The sequence below is a fragment of the Pseudophryne corroboree genome, chromosome 7 (assembly GCF_028390025.1).
Source record: "Pseudophryne corroboree isolate aPseCor3 chromosome 7, aPseCor3.hap2, whole genome shotgun sequence".
In the NCBI taxonomy this organism is placed as follows: domain Eukaryota; kingdom Metazoa; phylum Chordata; class Amphibia; order Anura; family Myobatrachidae; genus Pseudophryne; species Pseudophryne corroboree.
In genome coordinates, this window is record NC_086450.1 from 351,362,030 (window position 1) to 351,368,029 (window position 6,000).

Sequence of the window (6,000 nt, forward strand, 5' to 3'; positions counted from 1 at the left end):
ATTATACCAAAGCTCCCAAACGGGCGGGAGAGTGCGGATGACTCTGCAGCACCAAATGAGAGAACTCCAGGTCCTCCTCAGCCAGGGTATCAATTTTGTAGAAGTTTACAAACGTATTTGCTCCTGACCAAGTAGCTGCTCGGCAAAGTTGTAAAGCCGAGACCCCTCGGGCAGCCGCCCAAGATGAGCCCACCTTCCTTGTGGAGTGGGCATTTACAGATTTTTGGCTGTGGCAGGCCTGCCACAGAATGTGCAAGCTGAATTGTACTACAAATCCAACGAGCAATAGTCTGCTTAGAAGCAGGAGCACCCAGCTTGTTGGGTGCATACAGGATAAACAGCGAGTCAGATTTCCTGACTCCAGCCGTCCTGGAAACATATATTTTCAGGGCCCTGACAACGTCTAGCAACTTGGAGTCCTCCAAGTCCCTAGTAGCCGCAGGCACCACAATAGGTTGGTTCAGGTGAAACGCTGAAACCACCTTAGGGAGAAACTGAGGACGAGTCCTCAATTCCGCCCTGTCCGAATGGAAAATCAGATAAGGGCTTTTACAGGATAAAGCCGCCAATTCTGACACGCGCCTGACCCAGGCCAGGGCCAACAGCATGACCACTTTCCATGTGAGATATTTTAACTCCACAGATTTAAGTGGTTCAAACCAATGTGACTTTTGGAACCCAAAAACTACATTGAGATCCCAAAGTGCCACTGGAGGCACAAAAGGAGGCTGTATATGCAGTACCCCTTTTACAAACGTCTGAACTTCAGGGACTGAAGCTAGATCTTTTTGGAAGAAAATTGACAGGGCCGAAATTTGAACCTTAATGGACCCCAATTTCAGGCCCATAGACACTCCTGTTTGCAGGAAATGTAGGAATCGACCCAGTTGAATTTCCTCCGTCGGGCCTTACTGGCCTCGCACCACGCAAAATATTTTCGCCAAATGCGGTGATAATGTTTTGCGGTTACATCCTTCCTGGCTTTGATCAGGATAGGGATGACTTCATCCGGAATGCCTTTTTTCCTTCAGGATCCGGCGTTCAAACGCCATGCCGTCAAACGCAGCCGCGGTAAGTCTTGGAACAGACAGGGTCCTTGCTGGAGCAGGTCCCTTCTTAGAGGTAGAGGCCACGGATCCTCCGTGAGCATCTCTTGAAGTTCCGGTTACCAAGTCCTTCTTGGCCAATCCGGAGCCACGAATATAGTGCTTACTCCTCTCCATTTTATCAATCTCAGTACCTTGGGTATGAGAGGCAGAGGAGGGAACACATACACTGACTGGTACACCCACGGTGTTACCAGAGCGTCTACAGCTATTGCCTGAGGGTCCCTTGACCTGGCGCAATACCTGTCGAGTTTTTCCCAACGGTTTATAATCATGTGGAAGACTTCTGGGTGAAGTCCCCACTCTCCCGGGTGGAGGTCGTGCTGAGGAAGTCTGCTTCCCAGTTGTCCACTCCCGGAATGAATACTGCTGACAGTGCTATCACATGATTTTCCGCCCAGCGAAGAATCCTTGCAGCTTCTGCCATTGCCCTCCTGCTTCTTGTGCCACCCTGTCTGTTTACGTGGGTGACTGCCGTGATGTTGTCCGACTGGATCAACACCGGCTGACCTTGAAGCAGAGGTCTTGCTAAGCTTAGAGCATTGTAAATGGCCCTTAGCTTCAGGATATTTATGTGAAGTGATGTCTCCAGGCTTGACCATAAGCCCTGGATATTCCTTCCCTGTGTGACTGCTCCCCAGCCTCGCAGGCTGGCATCCATGGTCACCAGGACCCAGTCCTGAATGCCGAATCTGCGGCCCTCTAGAAGAGGAGCACTCTGCAACCACCACAGGAGGGACACCCTTGTCCTTGGTGACAGGGTTATCCGCTGATGCATCTGAAGATGCGACCCGGACCATTTGTCCAGCAGGTCCCACTGGAAAGTTCTTGCGTGGAATCTGCCGAATGGGATTGCTTCGTAGGAAGCCACCATTTTACCCAGAACCCTTGTGCATTGATGCACTGAGACTTGGCTCGGTTTTAGGAGGTTCCTGACTAGCTCGGATAACTCCCTGGCTTTCTCCTCCGGGAGAAACACCTTTTTCTGGACTGTGTCCAGGATCATCCCTAGGAACAGAAGACAAGTCGTCGGAACCAGCTGCGATTTTGGAATATTGAGAATCCAATCGTGCTGCCGCAACACTACCTGAGATAGTGCTACACCGACCTCCAACTGTTCCCTGGATCTTACCCTTATCAGGGAATCGTCCAAGTAAGGGATAACTAAAATTCCCTTCCTTCGAAGGAATATCATCATTTCGGCCATTACCTTGGTAAAGACCCGGGGTGCCGTGGACCATCCATACGGCAGCGTCTGAACTGATAGTGACAGTTCTGTACCATAAACCTGAGGTACCCTTGGTGAGAAGGGTAAATTTTGACATGAAGGTAAGCATCCTTGATGTCCCGAGACATCATGTAGTCCCCTTCTTCCAGGTTCGCAATCACTGCTCTGAGTGACTCAATCTTGAATTTGAACCTCTGTATGTAAGTGTTCAAAGATTTTAGATTTAGAATCGGTCTCACCGAGCCGTCCGGCTTCGGTACCACAACAGTGTGGAATAATACCCCGTGCCCTGTTGCAGGAGGGGTACCTTGATTATCACCTGCTGGGAATACAGCTTGTGAATGGCTTCCAAAACTGTCTCCCTGTCAGAAGGAGACATCGGTAAAGCCGACTTTAGGAAACGGCGAGGGGGAGACGTCTCGAATTCTAATTTGTACCCCTGAGATATCACCTGAAGGATCCAGGGGTCTACTTGCGAGTGAGCCCACTGCGCGCTGAAATTCATTGAGACGGGCCCCCCACCGTGCCTGATTCTGCTTGTAAAGCCCCAGCGTCATACTGAGGGCTTGGCAGAGGCGGGAGAGGGTTTCTGTTCCTGGGAACTGGCTGATTTCTGCAGCCTTTTTCCTCTCCCTCTGTCATGGGGCAGAAATGAGGAACCTTTTGCCCGCTTGTCCACGAAAAGACTGCGCCTGATAATACGGCGTCTTCTCATGTTGAGAGGCGACCTGGGGTACAAACGTGGATTTCCCAGCTGTTGCCGTGGCCACCAGGTCTGAAAGACCGACCCCAAATAACTCCTCCCCTTACTAAGGCAATACTTCCAAATGCCGTTTGGAATACGCATCACCTGACCACTGACGTGTCCATAACGCTCTACTGGTAGAAATGGACAACGCACTTAGACTTGATGCCAGTCGGCAAATATTCCGCTGTGCATCACGCATATATAGAAATGCATCTTTTAAATGCTCTATAGGCAAAAATATACTGTCCCTATCTAGGGTATCAATATTTTCAGTCAGGGAATCCGACCACGCCAACCCAGCACTGCACATCCAGGCTGAGGCGATTGCTGGTCGCAGTATAACACCAGTATGTGTGTAAATACATTTTAGGATACCCTCCTGCTTTCTATCAGCAGGATCCTTAAGGGCGGCCATCTCAGGAGAGGGTAGAGCCCTTACAAGCGTGTGAGCGCTTTATCCACCCTAGGGGGTGTTTCCCAACGCACCCTAACCTCTGGCGGGAAAGGATATAATGCCAATAACATTTTAGAAATTATCAGTTGTTATCGGGGGAAAACCACGCATCATCACACACCTCATTTAATTTCTCAGATTCAGGAAAACTACAGGTAGTTTTTCCTCACCGAACATAATACCCCTTTTTGGTGGTACTCGTATTATCAGAAATGTGTAAAACATTTTTCATTGCCTCAATCATGTAACGTGTGGCCCTACTGGAAGTCACATTTGTCTCTTCACCGTCGACACTGGAGTCAGTATCCGTGTCGGCGTCTATATCTGCCATCTGAGGTAACGGGCGCTTTAGAGCCCCTGACGGCCTATGAGACGTCTGGACAGGCACAAGCTGAGTAGCCGGCTGTCTCATGTCAACCACTGTCTTTTATACAGAGCTGACACTGTCACGTAATTCCTTCCAACAGTTCATCCACTCAGGTGTCGACCCCCTAGGGGGTGACATCACTATTACAGGCAATCTGCTCCGTCTCCACATCATTTTTCTCCTCATACATGTCGACACAAACGTACCGACATACAGCACACACACAGGGAATGCTCTGATAGAGGACAGGACCCCACTAGCCCTTTGGGGAGACAGAGGGAGAGTTTGCCAGCACACACCAGAGCGCTATATATATATACAGGGATAACCTTATATAAGTGTTTTTCCCCTTATAGCTGCTGTATCTTTAATACTGCGCGTAATTAGTGCCCCCCCCCCTCTCTTTTTTAACCCTTTCTGTAGTGTAGTGACTGCAGGGGAGAGCCAGGGGAGCTTCCCTCCAACGGAGCTGTGAGGGAAAATGGCGCCAGTGTGCTGAGGAGATAGGCTCCGCCCCTTTTTCGCAGACTTTTCTTCTGCTTTTTTATGGATTCTGGCAGGGGTTAAAATTCATCCATATAGCCCCCAGGGCTATATGTGATGTATTTTCGCCAGCCAAGGTGTTTTTATTGCTGCTCAGGGCGCCCCCCCCTAGCGCCCTGCACCCTCAGTGACCGAAGTGTGAAATGTGCTGAGGAGCAATGGCGCACAGCTGCAGTGCTGTGCGCTACCTTGTTGAAGACAGGACGTCTTCTGCCGCCGATTTTCCGGACCTCTTCTGCCTTCTGGCTCTGTAAGGGGGCCGGCGGCGCGGCTCTGGGACCCATCCATGGCTGGGCCTGTGATCGTCCCTCTGGAGCTAATGTCCAGTAGCCTAAGAAGCCCAATCCACTCTGAAAATAAAAAACCTAAACTAAAACTTTCACTAAGAAGCTCAGGAGAGCCCCTAGTGTGCACCCTTCTCGTTCGGGGACAAAGATCTAACTGAGGCTTGGAGGAGGGTCATGGGGGGAGGAGCCAGTGCACACCAGATAGTCCTAAAGCTTTCTTTAGATGTGCCCAGTCTCCTGCGGAGCCGCTATTCCCCATGGTCCTTACGGAGTCCCCAGCATCCACTTAGGACGTTAGAGAAATAAGGTTTAAACTCCTACTGACTCCATTTATAGTGATGACAGACTTCCTAGTGCATGCTTACACCGTAACATAAGATCTGTCCAAGTTTTACATGTCAGAACAAACACACTTACTTTAGCAATACTCACAGAGTGAAAGCTTCAGATCATTCATACCACTTCCGCCTTCTGACTTTTCCCTAGGTACTGCATGGAAATGTTCGGGAATGTCACAGTGCAGGAGTCAGAGGAGGGAGGCTGTTGCAGAAGAAGACATGAGCTAGTGGGTGGAGCTATAACTTAATATTATCTATTCTTCTTGTGTAACCTTAACCTAAAGGAACCCAGAGTTCATTTGCAGTGTCTGTGTGTTTTGCAGGTGAAGCAGAGCCTTTCCTGTCATACTAACGTGTGTGCCAGAGTTTTGACTGTATAAAGTATATGAAAAATTACAAAGAATTTGTTTGAAATATCTTCTTTGCATTATTCTAATCATTTTTATAGTTAAAACTCTGGAATAAAAAGTCTATGGAGCCTATCTTTTCCTCACATCTCTAATCAAAACTCACCAAATTTCCAGGAGTTTATACTGCTGTACCTGTGTATAATGGGGGTAATTCAGAGGGGTGGTATTCATGTGAACGGCAGTCGGGAGACCGACAGTCACATGACCTCCTCCACCATCCCGACCCCTCACTATCCCGATGGTCGGCATGACGACCAACAGGGACTATTTCCACTCGTGGGTGTCCACGACACCCATAGAGTGGGAATAGAACCCGTGGCGACCGCAGGTCGCCACCGAGCCCGCAGCGTGGCGAGCGCACCGAGCCCGCAAGGGGCTTGCTGCACTCACCCCTCCCCACTGGGATCCAGGCGTCGGTAAGCTGACCGGCGGTCTCCTGACCGCCGGTCAGCCATACTACACCCATTCAGAGTTGATTGCAGCAGCAAATTTGTTAGCATTTGGGCAAAACCATGGGGG

The 6,000-nt window shown here is 49.8% G+C and overlaps 1 protein-coding gene across 1 annotated transcript in view; it reads right to left on the minus strand.

Moving 5' to 3' along the window:
- Positions 1-5,284, minus strand: part of ACSM3 (acyl-CoA synthetase medium chain family member 3) — a 136,319-nt gene extending 131,035 nt beyond the window's left edge. Inside the window, exon 1 of the mRNA XM_063934436.1 lies at positions 5,166-5,284. The gene's annotated coding sequence lies outside the window, so the exon portion shown is untranslated. The remainder of the gene's footprint in view (positions 1-5,165) is intronic.
- Between the last annotated feature and the right edge of the window lie 716 nt (positions 5,285-6,000).